Source organism: Cyprinus carpio, chromosome A5 (genome assembly GCF_018340385.1).
Source record: "Cyprinus carpio isolate SPL01 chromosome A5, ASM1834038v1, whole genome shotgun sequence".
NCBI lineage: Eukaryota > Metazoa > Chordata > Actinopteri > Cypriniformes > Cyprinidae > Cyprinus > Cyprinus carpio.
This window is the reverse complement of record NC_056576.1, coordinates 16829668-16849799: the sequence shown is the minus strand read 5'-3', so window position 1 is coordinate 16849799 and position 20132 is coordinate 16829668. Positions and strand designations below refer to the sequence as shown.

The 20132-nt window shown below is 37.4% G+C and overlaps 1 pseudogene; it reads left to right on the top strand.

Moving 5' to 3' along the window:
* LOC109080441 overlaps positions 1-20132 on the top strand; it is a 99101-nt pseudogene that overhangs the window by 67705 nt on the left and 11264 nt on the right.

The window sequence follows — 20132 nt, the reverse complement described above, 5'->3', positions numbered from 1 at the left end:
AGTATGTGACGGACCGAAATTTACACCTGTACAATAAAGTATAATAGTAATGTTATACTTTTTAGGTTTATAGTAATTTGCTATTTTTATAGCCATCTTTCAACCATGCTTCAGGTTCATAAGCGTGATATGAATCAAATCAGGTCTATGGCATGTCTTGGTATTCACACCAGATCTTGATTGTGCTGGTTTTCAGATCCACCCTCAGATGTTCTCTCTCTGTCAAGTGTACCCTTCATCTGTTCTCTCCTACAGCTGTCTCTGCAGACTCCAGCAAAAGAAGCTGTCATTCTCTTACAACCTTAAAAGAAATGAACGGCATTTGGAAGTGTCTGTGTCACCCACCATACAAAGCCTCTTCCTCCTTTTTGTCAGTTTCCAAAACATTTGCCTGAAAAAGTCCTGCAATTTCCTGTTTCTCCTGCATACAGTCATCAAAGACATTATGTCTTGTGTTTTAGCCTCACAAAAGAACATTAAAGCCTTTTTCATTCTCACTGAAATGTTATGTGCAATGTTGTGAAAGGATGATGTGGTTTACTGTTAGTGCAGAGGTACTTTCCGTTGTCAGCATTTCATAATGTTTTGCCCTTTGCTTTGTGTTCTTCTCATTCATTAGATCACATCTAAACATAAACAGGTGGGGAACCCCTGAAATTCTTTTTTCTCCTTGATAAATCTTCTCTGTTCCTCATTGTCCTGGGCTTACTGGGATAATGTCCTTTACTGTCTCTACATATTAGTGGAGTGAGAGTATCTGTACAGGGTTGGAGCCTCTACAATAACACTGCTAGCTTTCGTCAGCACCTCTTAATGATTGTTGATTGAGGTGAAAGAGCATTTCTCCACCATAATCGTTATCTGGGGTCCTGTGAAAGTTACCAGAGTGTCCAGTGGGACGTTACTGAGGTTCTTTATACAGTAGTTTGTAGTGGGTTTGGGGGCTAAACAATAGGCCCTGTACAGTAAATGCATGCTAGACTAATGTGCATCAGGGAGCATGGGTGGAGTTGCATGACCTTGTTGAGCCCTCTGATTGGGCCAGAGGAGTAACTTCACCATGCTGATTTGTGACAATGCTGTAAGGTCTCTGCTGATTGGCTGTTAGATTGGTGTTCACTGGATTTGTAGAAGAATGTATGAACTGTGCATGTGTGAGTAGATGTTGGCACTTTCTAGGAGTGAAGTTGAACCTTTGCTTATTATTGTAAATGCTAGAAATCTGCAAAAGTTACTACCACCTGCTCTTGCACATGGAAAGATCTGTTGTAATTGTAGGTAATTTCTTTAAAACTACTGTATGTCTATGTGCAATAGAAGGGAATCACTGCTTGGGGATTTTTCTATTGTAAGCATTTTCACGATAATTTCTTGAAGTTATTTTCTGTTGATTCATCTGTCAGCAACAATCATACACCTGCCAAAGCAATGATTATTCAACGCTTTATCGAAGTAAGAGACCGTGAATAAATGAGATGCGATATGAACTCTCAGATATTCTGTTGTTCTCTCTTCCATTGCTGCACTGGAAGAACTAAACGGTACCTGCAAACAAATGCAAATAATAATGACCGGCTTACTGTACATTACCCCGCTTATTACACGGCTGCTCTCCAAAATAAATAGATACATGAAATATTTATTTGAGCTGAAATTATTTTATCTGTATATTATAATGTTATAACCTCTACGCGAAAAAGATTACAATTACATAATCCATTACAATGTACAAAACAAACAGCCGAGCAATGAGACAAATGCTTTACCAATTTTATAGGAAAATTTGTACAGAAGTCTTCCAGAGTCATTTTTACTGTTGTCAATAACTGAGACGCAATTTTGGCATCAGTTGTATTTGCAGGCGGTGTGACACGAGAGATGTAAAAGTTGAGCCAATTTTATTTTATTATTTGTATACAGCATTGACATGGACGGCGGTATGAAATTTCTGGCCACGGAATGCCGTGATCGACCAATCAGAATTAAATATTCAAGAGAGCCGTGTAATAATTAGTTGAAATATAAGATATTTGGGAGAATGAATTAGCACATATTGTAATTTACCTGCACTTAATTTTGCCAAACATCCAACAAAACACATGCCCTGCAGCAAAATAGAGACTAGTGAAGGTTATTTGAATGAATGTGATATCTTACAAATAATATGACTCTGTTTGCACTTTGCCTGCATTAGATATAATGTGAAGGGCTTCAGTTATTTCATATTACCATGGAGTATTTCCTCATGATTCAGTTAATTCATTGTTAGCTTGGCGGTTATGATATGAGCATTTAAGCATGACTGATTTCTGCTGGGGACTGCTCTTTTCTTTAAAGGTGAAATAACTTGAATTACATTTTATTTAGCCGTCCCTTTTCTTTTCCTGCTGTTAGCACTGCGTTTAATGAATACATGCACTGTATTCAAATCTATGCAGTCAGTTCATCAAGGTGACACATTTGAAGCATGTCAGCTTGATAAAGACTTAAAACAGCATTGGTTCCTGAAAAGAAACAATGCCCTTTTTTAGGGCAGGTTTCTTTGTTATCATTGGTGCCGTGTTGTTGTTTTAGAATCTGATGCACAGCAGTGTTTGGATTAAATTCATGTTGCCTTTCTTATTTTATGCACAAATGATATTAAAGTGTCATTCAATAACAAGCTAACAGTTCTGATAGAGCTTATTAATGCAGAGATATTAACTATTTTACCTGCATGCAATAGAGATATATTTCATACTCTGCCATCAAAGCATGTGCTTTTGTAAAATAACCAATCCATTGTTGGAGCAATTTCAAAAGATGCTAATTCATTGAATAATTAGCTGTTGGTGTTTATTTAGTTTGTCTTTAAAAAAAAGGTAGGTATGTTTAGTCTAGTTTCTCATTACTGACATTTTAACTGATGGAAACATTTTCATCATGTTTATTCATTCTCATGTGTTTTGTCTGGATATATAGGAATCCTTTGATGAAGGCTGTCTACAGCATGTTTGATCCTGAATTTACTCATCCTTTGTTTATTTTTCACTTGTGTAGAGGAACTAAGGGCAAAGACATCAGCACTATCAAGTCCCTGAGGGTGTTGCGAGTTTTGCGACCACTGAAGACCATTAAACGTCTACCGAAACTGAAGGTACACATTTTGTTGCAGTCCATCAATACAGCCGTCATGATTAGGAAAGTATATGTATACTTTTAATACTTTGTGGAAACCATGAGGATAGCTTGTAGGATTTTTTGATAAATACACATTTCAAAAGAAGTAAGGAATTTTATTTGAAATAGAAATCATTCAGCATATTGCTGGGCTATAAACAAACAAACATAACAGTGTAAACATAAACATTTTTCTGTCTGTTAGTACTAGTAAGATACACAATAGATATGGACATTAACTAAGACAAAGAAAGGATATAAACAAAAAATACATTCAAATTAATGTGGATCATAAACAAAAAATGAAAAATACATAATAGCAAATTGTTTTGTAGAAAATAAACAATTTCTGTTTCACCTATCTGAAGACAAGAAGAAATACATTTTTAAATAAATATGCATAAAGCATTCTGCTTCATGACTGTAGTTGATTGTTAATGAACCAGAGTGTATTTGTATGTGTGTCTGCTCTCTCATAGGCCGTGTTTGACTGTGTGGTGAACTCCCTGAAGAACGTGTTGAATATCCTCATTGTCTACATCCTGTTCATGTTCATCTTTGCTGTCATTGCTGTGCAGCTATTCAAGGGCAAGTTTTTCTACTGCACAGACGAGTCCAAAGGCCTGGAAAAAGACTGCAGGTAGAGTGGGATTAATACAGGAGCAGAGAGTAGGGGCTGATTATCTCACACCTGCAGCTCCCCCTGCAGGCATACAGCAATATTTTCCAAATCCATGCAAAAGTGAGTGGAGAAATGATTAGATAATGAGATAAGGTGTTGGGTCCAACTACTATGGAACGCTTGGTGATAGGTTTTGAAACTATTAGGGAATTTTACAAACAAACCATATAAAATATAATAAAATAAATGTTGGGAAAATAATTAACATTTCTGGAGTGAATGTACATTTTTCTAATTATGTTCAGCTCTAAAATACTTCCCTTCTGCTCTCTGTCAATAATTTCTATAAAATTATTCTTTAAAGTCTTATACTACTACTACTACTACTACTAATAATAATAATAATTTTAAACTTCCAGGTGTACTGATAGCACCAGGTTCAATCTACTATAGGCAGTGTTCTGTAAACACATATCCTGAAATATTCTGAATGGGTATATCTTTATATATGCTTTCTCTATCATTGTTTTTTTGCTTATTAGAGGGCTGTTCTTGGATTATGATAAGGATGAAGTAGCAGCCCAGCCCAGGGAGTGGAGGAAATATGAGTTCCACTACGACAATGTGCTGTGGGCGTTTCTCACTCTCTTCACTGTTTCTACTGGAGAGGGCTGGCCAACGTAAGTCAGCAGACATCTGAAATGGTCCCTAATGGGGTATATGTCAAATGTCACCTTACCAAACCAGAAAATAGGTCTCATCGCATCCGCTTGTTAGAGAAAGTGTTAATAGCACTATGAAATGATGGTGGTGTCTATGGACTTTTAAGGTAATCAGTTAACCTAACTTAGTTGTTTTATTGTTGCCTTTTTTTCAGTTTTAATATACATCTTTTTGTGAGAAGAAGAAAAATAAAAAACCTTTTAGATATCAATCTGCATATGTGATGATCATCAGTTATGATCATCTTTGGTATCCCCTTTGAAGGTACCTTGAGTATCTTAAAATCAGCTCTATATTTAATGAATACAAAAGACCTGAACCGGAAGCAACGTGACCTGTTTTACAGAATACAGAAGTTTGTTGTGCATAACCCCAATTACATTTATAACACAGATATTTTGCTTTGTACAGTTCAACCATTTGCTATTCAGTATGTTTTTGTAGGGATTAGAAACCTATAAGCTTCTGTCCCCTTCAAACACTTCCCTTGTGTCCTCTGACCCCTCAGTGGCCTTTTATTCTCTCACTTTAAAGGCCATAATCAGTTTGAAGTGGTGCTCTTTGAGGCTCTGTGATACTGGTAGAGCACAGCTCTCAGGAGGCAGACTAGGCAAACATTCATGAATCAGTGTCAGCTCATGAATGTGCTGGAAAAGCCATTGTAATTGTCTGTGATGCATTTATTTATTTAGTTGTTCACAAGCTTGTTGGGGTCAGTGTTCTGCAGCTGCTGTGTAATTCTGTTTCCTCACAGTGCTTGATTGTTTAATTCAATTATTTCAATGTTTTTAGAAACTCAGCAATGCAAGATATATAAAAATGCTTCAGGTTAAGACCTGTTGTCACACACTGGAGGAGCTCACTTGCTTAATTTTCTTTTAAAAATTATTACTTTGGCCACATAATAGAAATGACAGTTACATAAATCAAACCTGTTAAAGGTATCCATACAAACAGTGATGATATCCTTGTCTTAGATCTTAGAACTTAAAAGTAAAGTAAACTCTTATGTAGTCTTACAATATGGGTGAAATAAATCAATCTTCTCTCCTCCACAAGTTGCCTTATCATCTTAAACTGTATAGGGTGTAATGGTGTAATGTTGTCTGTGCACAGGGTTTTGAAGCACTCTGTAGATGCCACTTTTGAGGACCTGGGTCCCAGTCCGGGCTACCGCATGGAGATGTCCATCTTCTACGTGGTCTACTTTGTGGTCTTCCCCTTCTTCTTCGTCAACATTTTTGTGGCCTTGATAATTATCACATTCCAGGAACAGGGCGATAAGGCCTTGTCAGAGTGCAGTCTGGAGAAGAATGAGGTATAACTGAATGATGTATTTATATATAATATACATAATGCTATCGTAGTTCAGTAGCAATTGGCAGGTGTGGTGAAAAGTATTTTTGTTTGGTATTTAACATCATAAAAAATATGTATTTGGTATTTGCCGTCAGAAAAAAAAAGGGCAATATTACAATTTTGTCTTAAAATTTTCATATCACGTTCGGGGGGGGGATTGGGCTGGGGGGCATGGGGGACCATCAGGGCCCGGGATCTTGTGCAATTATTTTTTCCGCTTCTCATCCAATGCCTCTTTTGCTGGTGCCAAAATGTCATTTTAAAGCTGGTAATGGAGGCTTGAGCCGTTGATAGCATTCTAATGCAGTTATTAATGAAGTTATTAGAAAGAGAGCGAGAGAGACAGAGACACAGAGAAAGAGAAAGAAAGAGAGAGAGAGAGCTTGTGTGAATTAGGCTGCCTCTGTGCATCCCTTAACAGTGTTCTGCAGCAGCGTCTCTAAACAGCGCTGTTATTACCTCGCTAGTGAGAAATGTCATGTGTATTTACTTTCGGAAAATTGTCTGTCATGTTGTTGTTTTTGTTAGTCCTGTAATTTCCATTATAACAGTTTTACTATGCAAAGTGATATGGAACTGTAATGCGGTCAAGAGAGCTGCCTGGAACTACGTTCGCCGTGCGTTTCCCAGAAAATAATTGCACACCTCAGAACGTTCGTCAGCCAATAAGATTCAAGCATTCAACGGCCCCGTAGTATAAATTATATTATATTATATTATTACACGGCTTTGTAGAATACTTGAGTCTGATTGGTCAGTCGCGACATTCCGAGGTATGTTATCCCTCGATAACAACCGGTAAAAGCTGATAACACAGGCTCATCCGGGTAATGAGGTATGATTTTTATATTATATATATTATTATTATTATTATTATTATTATTATTATTATTATTATTATTTAAAAAAAAAATGCAAAATAGAGTTTGTTGGATAGTAAAAAAAAAAACTTCTTAGATCATTCGCAGTGGACAAGTGTGGTAAAAGGTATTTAGACCCTGCAAGAATCTAGACAAAATCTCAACAAAAAGAAACCCACTTTTAGGCTGACATTAAGAGATACAAAGAACCAACATTAATCTTCCCCATCAAACACTGGAGGTGTTTTTAGTGTTTAGTGATGTGTACATTACCTACAGTGAAGCCAGCCATGGTAACAGCTGCAGATGTCCAGGTGGGGACTTGTGACAGGATTAATGCATGTGCCTGTGGCAGACCACACACACACACACCTAAATACCCACTCAGAAACAGGTATACATTCATACGCTAACACACAGTGACTAAAGACACACACAGAGACAGCTAGAAGAGCAGTCATCAAGATGTTGCTGCCCTATTTCCTCTGAGGCCCCATTAGACGGGCCCAGTCGTCTGCAAAGCCTGTGCTGTTTCACTCTCTCCCTCACCATATGCCAGCCTAACATGACTCACAAACCGTGGTGAAAACCCAGACCTCAGGAGAAGTCATTTATCATCAACATTCACAGCAACACAGCCAAAAAATATCAACGCCATTAGAGGTCTATTTTCTTGTTCCTCAACAGGTTAGACTGTGTATTCCACAGTTGTCACTGCTCTTTGTATGATTCGTTTTTGTTATGAGAGACAGAATGTGACTTCAGAAAGTCTTTTCTGAAAGATAAAGATGGATGACAGTAGTTGTGTGTGTCTGTTATGTGAATTAATTCCTCTTTTGCTGTTTTTCCTCTCAGAGAGCCTGCATTGACTTTGCTATCAATGCCAAACCGTTGACCCGCTACATGCCACAGAACCAGCAGTCCTTTCAGTACCGCTTGTGGAAGTTTGTGGTTTCTCCACCGTTTGAGTACTCCATCATGATCATGATTGCTCTCAACACTGTGGTGCTCATGATGAAGGTCAGTTGGACATTTTTCTTTTAGTAGCAGTCCTTGGAGAGTTGACAGCTATCAAAGTTTCATTAATTTTTCACATTTTTTTATACCCAAGTATGCATTATATTGATCAAAAGTGAGAGTAAAAGATTTATAATGTTACAAAAGATTTAAATTTCAAATAAATGCTGGGTTTTTTAAACTTTCAGTTCATCAAAGAATTCTGAAAAAAATGTGTCACATTTACCGCAAGAATATTTAGCAACATTTAACATGGATAATAATAAGAAATGGTTCTTCAGCACTAAATCAACACATTAGATTTCTGAAGAATCATGTGACACTGAATACTGTTGTAATGGAATAAATTGCATTTTTGACTATATTAAAATATAATTTTTTTTTTTTATATTTTATTTTTGCTGATGACTTCCACTGGTTTTATTCCTGTTTGTAGAAATCGTGCAATTTGTTGTAACAAAATAAAAAAAGATGCTCAAATAAATAAAATATTTCCCTCCTTACACCTGCAGTTCCATGGGGCTCCTGACTTTTATGAAGCGATGCTCAAGTATCTCAACATTGTTTTCACTGCTCTCTTTTCAATGGAGTGTGTTCTCAAGATTATTGCTTTCGGTCCCTTGGTGAGTATCGTCACTTATACCCTCACTTATACCCCGTTCCTCAAGGGACAGTTCACCCAAAAATGAAACTTCTGTCACATGACAGCTTTTGAGGAACAGATTTACTGGAAAATCTTAATAGCTTTGCCCATCTTCCACTTTCATTGTGTGGAAAATAGCAGCGTAGACATTATGCCAAAAATTCTCTTTTTGTGTTCCACAGAAGGACACAGTTTTGGAGCGATGTGAAGGCTAGTAAATGGTGACAGAATATTCATTTATTTTGGGTGAACTAATTCTTTGATGCACAGTAAAAAAACAATCCTGTGATAGAGTGTGAAATTGTAAGCCTCTCTAGCCTGTCCCTGAATGACCTCTCTAATTCTTTTCTTCTCAGAATTACCTGAAAGATGCCTGGAATGTGTTTGACTTTGTGACTGTGCTGGGCAGCATCACTGACATCTTAGTCACTGAGATTAAAGTAAGTGAGCGACACTGAGCTCTGCGTGTGAGCTCTATTAGAGGAGAGTCTTAAAGCTAGACCGAGTGTAATACCAGACAGCAGAGATAGGCTGAGAAGAAAAGCCCACACATGAATGATGATGAGCTGGAGACCCATCACAGCTTTGACTCTGGCTCAGGAACAGAAGGGGAGAGAGCTCTGTGTTGTTTTTCCAGATATAATGTCAGTAACTGAGTAACCAAATTCATTTGGTGAAGCTCACTTTGACCAAATCACTAGTCCGTGGCTCTAATTTGTGCTTCATGATGTTCGCAAGTCTTATGTTGTATTATACTGTATGTCTTGACGTCCACCTCATCTTCAAAAGTTGCTACTGATGGTAATTGTGTTTGTTCTGTAACTATATTTGTGCTTGATGGCTGTTCTTGTTCTCCTGTGTTCCTTAAATGTCTTCACTCAAATCTTGGCTTGCTCCTGCCACGATTTAACATCTTCATGTATAGACTACGGTGAGTTGCTCTCTTGTCTTTGAACTTATGTCTATTCCACCCTGCTGGGAATGAAAGAACTTCCTACTGTAGCACATCATACGGTTCTTCTTTACTGAAGATAATGCAACACCATTTTTACAATCACCTCATGTTTTTCAGTTGACTATGTGGCAAATAGGTCTGGTATGAAGTCATTATAGGCTTCACTAATGCTTATCATGTACTGATATCCTTGTTGGTCCAACCAATCAACCAATCATATTTTTGGCTGAATTGGCAGCATTGTTGTTCCATTGTTGTACTTCACAAAGAAGTTTTCACTCTGAATCCAGTGTAGACATTTCTGGAAAAGTTTTAATGCAGGGATTCCAAAACTTTTTTTGTCAGCCAAATCTCTGACCTAAAATACTTACTTTAAGTACTTCCTGAGATTTTAAGTTAATATTTTAGTAAATTAACAACACATTTACATATTCATGTTTCTCTGATGTTGGTTAAATGTCACATTGCATGTTTTATTTTGATTGTTTTAATTTTAAAAGTTATTTATTTTAATCATATAATTTTAATTATTTAATTATTGGCTTTTAATTAACTTACAACCCCGATGCAGTTCCCTCATGAACCCCCAGGAGTTCACAAATCCCAGTTTGGGAAACCCTGCCTAAAGAAATGACATTATTGCCATTTGTACAATAAAAAAATCAACTTAACCTTAAAACTACAGATAAATGTAGTCTAATATTTCAGGTTCAGTGTGATGTTATTCGAGAAGTGGTCTCATAGAGATTAATGTCTTATAAAATACCGTCATGCATGTTTTTTAGAATCTGAAAATACAAACTTGATGTTATAAAGAGATCTGAGGGTTGAAGTAAAGAGTGCTGAAGGATTAAATGGAACTTTTAAATTGACAAAGCCTGTGTTCCCACAGGACCGTCTGCTGAACTTGAGTTTCCTGAGGCTCTTCAGAGCAGCCAGACTCGTCAAACTCCTCCGGCAGGGATACACCATACGCATCCTGCTCTGGACATTCGTCCAATCTTTTAAGGTAACTCTATTTATACTGATTAGTTATTCATTGTTGGAGACTTTCTTTCTTTTTTTTTTTTTTAAAGAAGTTAAGATTTGTTCATGTTTATTTCCAGGCATTGCCTTATGTTTGCCTTCTAATTGCCATGCTGTTTTTCATCTACGCCATCATTGGAATGCAGGTATATAGAATTTAAGTGCTTCAGTGATGGTATTTTCCAGTTAAAGATCATTACAATAGTCCTGTGTATTTTATCATAGGTGAATTGAAATATAGAAATGGTATTCTGTCTGAAGGTTGTTTAATGTAACTGTTTCAAAGTACATGCATTTAAAGTAACATTGTGATTGCAGGTGTTTGGGAACATTGAGTTGAGTGATGATACCGCCATCAATCGTCACAACAACTTTCGCACTTTCCTGCAAGCGCTTATGCTGTTGTTCAGGTCTGCACACACCTGATATTCTTTATCTACTACAATCAAAGCCACCTGAGAATGCAGGAAATCTTAGTGAGGCTTCTGGGGTTGTATAATGGAATAAGAATCTAAAGTCTAAAGGTCTAACAAATTATGATGCAGATTAGAGAGGATTCTACAGTTAGAATTTTTCTGTAATATGACCCCAAACGCTATATTTAGCCAGATCACTATATTAAGACTTTGATTGATATCAACTTTAATACTGCACATTTTTCTAATGCAATTACCATTTAATGGAGAGCTGTATTTATAATTGATCAAGATCTTTCATAGTCAGAAAATATTACTGTATAAAGTATTAAAATATAGGCCTATCTACAGCTAACATAGTCTGATCTCAAAATTTAGAGTTGCTAAAGATTTCAAGATTACCTCTATATTAAAAGAGATTTCATTTCACATATCATCTGAGAATTCTGAGCTCTGTTTTATTGCCATTTCTTTTCTTTTTGAACACCATATTTTAATTATATTTCATGTAAGAGTGTTACCATATTTAATCATAGGCTATCTATCTATCTATCTATCTATCTATCTATCTATCTATCTATCTATCTATCTATCTATCTATCTGTCTGTCTGTCTGTCTGTCTGTCTGTCTGTCTATCTATCTATCTATCTATCTATCTATCTATCTATCTATCTATCTATCTGTCTTTCTGTCTAATAATCATTTCCAATATTTTTGTAGTACTTGGTATCACTGTGTTTGCATCACTCTGTTGTGCTCCTTCTCTCTCTGGTCTTTCCTTTTGGTCAGATTGAATTTTAAAGTACCATCTGGAGTATCAGCCATATTGCTAGAAAAGCAACATCTCCTAATGAAATTCATAAATAAATTTCCATAATTCCCATATAAGCTCATTTTGAGCTGTGAGCCATGAGCAGACAGCACATCAGTGTGACAACAGTATTATAAATGAAATCTGTCTCAACAGTAATTTAAATATCAGCACTTTTCCCATCATCTCCAGTCTCTGTTATATTCTCTGACAGTCTTTCCTGCTTTTAATAGCAGATGCCGCATTTATTTAATCAGTTCATCATCGTGTCTCTTGCAGGAGTGCTACTGGTGAAGCCTGGCATGAGATTATGCTATCCTGTCTGAGTGAGCGCACATGTGATGCAAGCTCAGGCATTCATGGAAAGGAGTGCGGGAGTGACTTTGCCTACTTCTACTTTGTCTCCTTCATTTTCCTCTGTTCTTTCCTGGTTAGTGCTCAGAGTCGTACCAGCAAAAACAGGCTTATCATTACTGTAGAATAGTGGTTTTCAATCCTGGTCCTGGGGACCCACTGATCTACACTTTTTGTGTGTCTCCCTTATTTAACACACCTGATTCAGATCATCAGCTTGTTAGGAGAGAGCTCCATGAACTGAACTGAGTGTGTCAGTAAGAGAGACATACAAAATGTGCAGAGCAGTGGGTCCCCAGGACCATTGAAAACCACTGCTGTAGCATGCCATTACATCCTACTGCCACAAAACTGCTTGTTTATCTTAAATCTAAAAACCTGGCTGAACGGGACACTGAAATATTCCATTGTGTTTGGAATGGGGATGGTATTGATGCAAATTTCCTGATTCGATTTGATTCTGATTTACAAGCTTTAATCTGATTCCAATTCAGTGTTTTAATTTAATTGTGATTCATTGGGCATTTTTCAGTTATTTATTTATGAAGCACATTTAAAAATTACAGATTTTGGCCAAAGTGCTGTAAAAGTTTTAAACAGGCAACAACATGAAACACAAACACAATGTGCAATAAAATGCCACTATATCTGCTTATGACAAAATATCTGCCTATGTGCAAAAATGACAAAATTGTCTCTTCTAATGCTGTAAATTATATAGGGCAGTGTTTCATCACACTGCTTTTTTGTTCCAAAGACTTTCATTCATATGCATGGGAATGCTGAAGACCGGAAGCACAAAGTCATAAGAAGTTTGAAAAAATTTGTGAAGTCTAAATATAATTTTTTTAAACTATTAATTAAAAGAACCAGCTCATAAGAGAATTTGGTTCAGTAATGGTTTTGATTCACCAGAAAGAATCAGTTTATGAGAGTAATTTGAATCGGACTGCAGTGGTCATGTTGTATGGTATATTTTCATGCAGCCCACCCAAACAACTCAATAGAAAGACATTTTTTGTGGTACATTTTTTGTGTGACGTAACATTTAATACAGACTGCAAACTCACATTTACAGCTGAGGTCAAATATTTTATTGATTGTAATTATTAGTTTTGCCATTGCACTGAAGATGCAGAAGCCGTTCACTGTTTTTCAGACTCTGATTAATCAGAAAATCTATATTTTTACCCAACCCTAATTTCCAATTAATGTCGTACTCTCAGTGTTTTTCCTGCTCCGTTACCTTCAGATTCTTTTCTTCCACCACTTTCTCCAGATGTTGAACCTGTTTGTGGCTGTCATTATGGACAACTTTGAATATCTGACACGTGATTCCTCCATCTTGGGCCCTCACCACCTGGATGAGTTTATCCGAGTGTGGGCAGACTATGACCCAGCTGCAAGGTATGTTTCAGTCTGCACTCCCTCACCAGATGGAGACCTACTCTTGTGATAAATATAGTAACTGAGTTTGGCAACAGTTGAGAGAAGGAGAACATTCTGTTAGGGTTCAAAGGCCTTCTCAGGTTAGACCATATAAATAAAAAAGAGAATTGCAGAATATTCTCTATGATAATGTGTGACTGAAGATCTCCCACACAAGGCCCATAAGAATCATGGATGTGAATGGGATCTTGTACACTTATCCACGTCCATTCCATCCACAACACAAATGTGCTCTCCAAGCTTTCTTCATGTATGTCATGTTTTGCTTGTTCTTTCCACAGCGGACGGATTTCCTATAAGGATATGTACAATTTGTTGAGAATTATCTCGCCCCCCCTTGGCTTAGGGAAGAACTGCCCTAATAGGGTAGCATACAAGGTTTGCAACCCAAGCAACTTCTTCCACTTATGTGGCCTCTGTGCACAAACGCCCAGAGACCCAAACTTGAATGGCTGTGCTCAAATGACTTGCCTACACACAAGCACTTGCCCAACCAGATTTGACTGGCTTTGGTTAATGAAGCTGAATGGGAAACAAAGCTTTCAAGGCCACATATCAGTCTAAACCCTCCTTTTATGATACTTACATACTGTACAGTTTTCATATTCACAATTCAGGGTTTTGGCACTTAACTAATGTAACAATATCAAGCAAAATAGTTTTTTACATTTATAACTCAACCTCATAGCTGTTATTTGCATAAACTGTTCGAAAGATATAGAACAGAAACTGGCGGTGAAACCTTTGTTTCCGTGCACTGAAAGAGGAAACTCCCCCGATGTCTCAGCATGCAGATGCAGACATCTTCCAAACAATGCAGCCATTCTGTCACCATCCACTCCTCGTGTCTTCTCACTCACTTCTTCCATCTCTCCTTATCAGGGATCAACTCTCTCACCTCTGACCTCTAACCTTTGGGATCCATCTCTGACCCTGCCAGGCCAGGATGGCATCCCTGTTCATGACACTCTTGGAAATCTAATTAACAAAAGATTTCTGTTTTTTGTCGTCTGTTGTTTGTTTTGTCTTTTTTTTTCATTTCGTCTTGATCGGTTTACTTTCTACCCCCTTGTTTCTCTTCCCGTCTCTCTAACCCCCCAATCCTTTTCTTTATTTTGGGTTATTTGCGTTGTCTGCACTGTGAAGCGGCCGTATCAAGTACCTCGATATGTATGAGATGCTGCTCCACATGTCCCCACCTTTAGGTTTGGGAAAGAAATGCCCTCCACGAATCGCCTACAAGGTAGCTCAACTTCACATGCCCCCCCTCTCTCTGCTCGTACTGTCTTCCCATTGGCTTATTCTTCAGCCAATCTCTGTGCTCTTGCAGTGTTTCCCCTCGTGTTTTTTTTTTCTTTTTTTTACTGATTTTTTCTTTCTCCCCACGCTCTGATCTTTTTGGTGTAGTCCCTCCCCCTCTCCTTTTTTTATTCGAGTCTTCCCCTCCACTTCCTTTGTAATCTAGGGATGGTCACAGACTAATGATGAGTATGACTGCAGAACTTTAATGTATTTAATGTTTAGCTACAACCCAGACTCATTGGAAATACATGTCTATTTTGACATTTCTGCAAAACGATGTTACGTTTCTTCTTGCACGTTTTGTTACACTATCAAAGGGAAATGTCCAGTGAGTTTAAATAAAAGCACATTCAGTTTAATGCGAAACAGATGAATATGAATCTGACAGTGCTTTATTACTGTACATTGCTTGTTGTACATATTGCAGCAATTAGAAAATAAAATGTCTGATGAGTGGTGCTAAAATCACTTTTGAAAATAATGTACCACCTATGCAATACCCTACCCTAAGCCTGACTGATAATGTTAAATAAGCAAGTGTGATATAACACATTTGCTGAAGCAACCATGCCATTTTAGCTTGCTTTTGCAAGTCTATGAGCTCATTTCTTATGACTCATATTTCATGGGACTTGTCCCCGAGAGCTCCATATCGAAAATGCATCACTGTACCAGGTGAGCTAGAGAGCAAGTTTACTACATCAAAAAGCCATGCACATGGAGCTGGTTATGTTATGTAAATATCAAAATGTATTACTCTATAAATCATGCATTATGATAAAAGGAGGTCATGACAGGGTACTATGCAAGGAACTGCACAAAAATAAGTCTTTATTGATTGATAACCTGCCTCATAAAAGTTGTTTTACTTCCTCTAGTTGGTTGTATATACAATAGGTACATTTTTGGGAGTTTTGCAAAACTGTAGGTAGAAGCATGTATTTTCATTGAGCCTACATGTATGTTTAATTATGATGATAATAAGTGAGACTTACATCTCATTTTTTTATTTCTTTTTTTATCTGTGGTCATACTTCTTGTGTATAAAATTTTTCCCATAAGTTGCATTGTGTATGGGTTTGTGCACGACATTGTAAAATTGATATTCTGTACCAATCATATGCACTGAAAATGCAAAATAATTGATGTAATCTCAGTTTACATAAAAAATGTGCCCGATTGCTCTTTTTGCGGGTTTCCATGTCTTCCATTGGGATTCACTTAAGGGCCCCAAATTTAGCTCAAAAACCTCTTTTAGAGCCTTTATGTTATGTTAAAATTGGAAAGGTCCCCCCTCACCCTTGTTTCATGGAGCAGTGTGTGTAACCTAAGTTGCTTTCAGTCATGAGAACTTTGCACTTGACCTCTCTCTTCCTATCTTGGCGGACTTTCACTTATTCTCCTTGTCTTGCTTGTGCTGTCTATGCCTCATCCACTCGACCATTTCCTCTCTCTTTTCTTTGTCCTGTAGTCTTCTCTCTCTTTCTCTATTACTGCAGTAAGAATGTATGTCTGTGTGTGAGAATGTCCACTTTCTCTTGCACTGCTACTGCTAGTAGATGTATGCTCTCTTTGCTCAGGGGAGCTCAACTCTTCACAATGAATCACACTAAACCATACTGTACGCCTGTACATCCCATGATACAATCCAGCTGTCATGTTTAAAGGTGCACTCAGTTATTTCACTCTTAGAAAGTTTTAACCAAACAGAAATTAATAGAAAAATATGTAAAATCCTGTGTAAGACCAAAAGAATTGAGTGCACCTTTAAAGGTGAAGTGTGTAGTTTTTGAGACTCAAATGACTCAATTACACAACTGACCTTTTAAACATGATTTTTAATATTTTTACAAAGCTGTTGTCAGAATGATTCAGTTGAAAGTTGCTGGTGTGTTTAGCATTGTTTTCAGCTCTAAAAAGCCACAACTGGTCACCATTTGAAACTCTTCAATCTAAAAGCAGCTATCTGCTGCACTTTTATTGATCAGTAATTCCCAGAGTCGAGCTCCCATGTCCTCTGAAGCCCCTCATGGTTACATGTACATGCTTTTTTCCACTTTTGAGTCAGTGTCGGTTTATCACCAGTGCACTTTGGTTGCGGATTGTAGCCTATAGCAGTGAATGTGAATGTTTGATTCTGTACGTTTTTGTTCTATATGTGAACAAAACTGTTTGTGTGCTTGAAATGATAAGATTAGAACAGGATTCCACATTACTGAATGACCAAACTGATCCAAAATATATATTGCTTGATAACTAGAATGCATGAATTGAATCACTAGAAGGATATGAAATAATCATGCCTAATTTCAGATGCACACAAGCTGTTTTGTTTGAGTTTTTGGGTTGTTCTGGTTGATTTCTAGAAGTGTTTTTACCCCAATAATAAACCTCATGACTCCCCCTAGCGGCTGGTGAAAATGAACATGCCCATTGCAGAAGACAACAGTGTGCACTTCACCTCTACTCTGATGGCTCTGATCCGCACTGCGCTAGAGATCAAACTGGCATCAGGTGTGTCTGGGGCTGTTTTTATTGTCTAAATGATTGTATAATTAGTTACTGTATAGATTAGCATCTAGATAATTGTCCCACCTTCCCTCTTTCTTAAAAGAATCCATCTTTCTCTTTTCCAAATAACTCCAAATGTGATTAGTTCCTAATGGAGAAATTTACTTACTTATTCAGTGTGATTTGTTGCGTTGCTGCTGCTAGTGCCATTTCCACTCATCAGAGCAGTGTGTGTGGGATGGTGTGTGTAGCATCTGTTGTATCTCTCTGAGTGTTTGGCACTGGATGGGTTTTGCTAGCTTCATTTTCACATTTTTGCCATGCGATGTATTGATCTAAATTCACTGAACTTAAATAATTTATTATTATTACTAATATCATTTTGATTACAGAATATTAAAATATCGTTTCTTTTAATTTGTCTTTCAATGTATTGATCTTAAAGGACATTATAATAACACACAGGAGATGAAAAGAGAAGTGTTGAAATTTTTTAAATATTTATGAAACAACAAAATAATTAGACTCAACTGAACTGTGTATATATAAGATATAGTCTAATTGGCCTCTTTCCTCTGTGATCTCTCCACAGGCATGGTGGCCCAACGTCTGTCAGACGCTGAACTGAAGAAGGAGCTCGCTACAGTCTGGCCAAACCTGTCTCAGAAGACTATGGACCTGCTGGTCACTCCACACAAACGTAAACACAATATGAATCATCACCCAGGAGATCCTTTCTTTTGCCACATAAATACTCTCAAATACTTGTATCCACATATTACAAAACTAACACTGAGGTACAGACACACACTTACGAATGATCTAAACCAGGGGTGTCAAACTCAGTTCCTGGAGGGCCACAGCCCTGCAGAGTTTAGATTCAACCCTAATTAAACACCTGATCCAACTAATCAAGTCCTTCAGGCTTATTTGAAAACTACATGGTATGTGTGTTGGAGCAGGTTTGGAACTAAACTCTGCAGATCTGTGGCCCTCCAGGAACTGAGTTTGACACCTCAGATCTAAACAGAACCCAAAGTATTTTCCCAGGTGCAAACATCTCCAAACACAATACATAGTGACATCTAGTGGTCACCAGTGGAACATCCAAACAACACATAACTAAGGTGCATTTGTCTCTTTGCAGCCAATGAGCTTACAGTGGGGAAGGTATATGCAGCTCTTATGATTTTTGATTATTACAAGCAAAACAGAGCCAAAAGACTTCAGATGCAGCAGCAGCAGCAGAGAGAACAGGCAGGACTTGGATCTCAGGTGATAAATATATATACTTACACTACTAGTCAAATTGTTGTGCAATTTTGCACATTTCAAACTGTACAATAACAAATAGATGTACAATGAAAATTATGTTGTGAAATTAATAAACCATTAAATCTTGACTGAACTATTTATGTAGAGGTTTTGTAAAGAAAAATGTATGTAATAATATGTAATAACATAAAATTAGATAAATTTGCCAATACTAATTTCAAATAAGCCTTTAGATCATTTTATGAAGGATCATAAATAAACAAAAACAAATTAATCTTCCAACTGGTAGTGAAAATGTGTTTTGATTCTCTCTGTTTGAAGAATAAAGTCAGTGCTCTTTTAGAGCCTATTCTCCCACTAACCCACATGCAAGATCAGACCATGAACAGTCTAGATTCGGCCTCAGAGTTTCAAGCTCAGACCAGACCCAGCTCCACCATGCTCAACAATGGACGCACACAGTGAGCACAAAATCCCTGCTGCATTCATATTCAGTACACACTTAAATTAATCTCTTTGCCATGACAAGTGTATCTACTCTAAGTTGTTTTGTTAAATTTCATGCCCAGTCTTGACAACACAATTAAAGGATCTTCATCCTGGGCCTCAGAGAAGTCCAAGGAGGTGCAGCGGTCTAAACGGCGGCCAATGTCCAGAGGTCAATCAGAGGATGCCACAAATGCAAACACTGCCCAGGTGCTGTAAATAAAAATGCAGACTCTCTCTTACACACACAGGCTGCGTCTGAAAACCTAGGCAGCTGAATTGCTGCTTTACAAGCAGTGTCATAAAAGTGATTTCGGACAGGCTTCTTAGGCAGCGTAACAGTTTAATGATCTACAACAAAATAGATCAAATTTTGATGATAACTAAATGAATATTTAATTAATTAATTAATTAATTAATTAATATTTAATTACTATGATACTGATTTTTTCGCTAGAACTAACATCAAAAGTGCAAAAAAGTTAGTTAGAAATATACATTTACACAAAAACTGACCACCAAACTCAGCTTTCAGATGCCATCTTTGTTTTAGCTCAACCATCATGGAATGGAACGCACAGGATTGTAAGATATCAAAAGCAGCGAAGGATACATCTACAGTATGTTGCCTTCAAAAATCGATCAGATGAAGGTATCTCATGAGACAGGAAGTGAAGCTAACTTTGGATTCAGACGTGCCTTGGTGCCTTCCTACCTTGGAATGCGTCCTCTGAAGGCAGCATTTTAGAGCTTTCGGATGCAGCCACAGTATCTTTCTTTAATGCAGGGGTGTCCAAACTCGGTCCTGGATGGCCATTGTCCTTCAGAGTTTACGGTCCTCCAGGACCGAGTTTGGACACCCCTTATGTGTATTTAATCTCTTATTGTGTGTTTTTAATAGGAAGCAGTAGAAATGAGGAAGATGGAGAACAGTGCCAACACAGTGAACTCTGGCGGCCTTGAAGGCCAAGGACGTGCAGTATCCTTACCAAAACTCAACGCAGAGATGCAGGTATTCTATTGGAACAATGTTCTGCAGTCAAACTTTTCTGGGAAAAATTCTACACACACACATATATATATATAAATATATGCAAGTCAGTCAATACAAATGCATGTGCAAGATTTCAGATTCATCCGCTATAGGTAAATAAATAGAATAA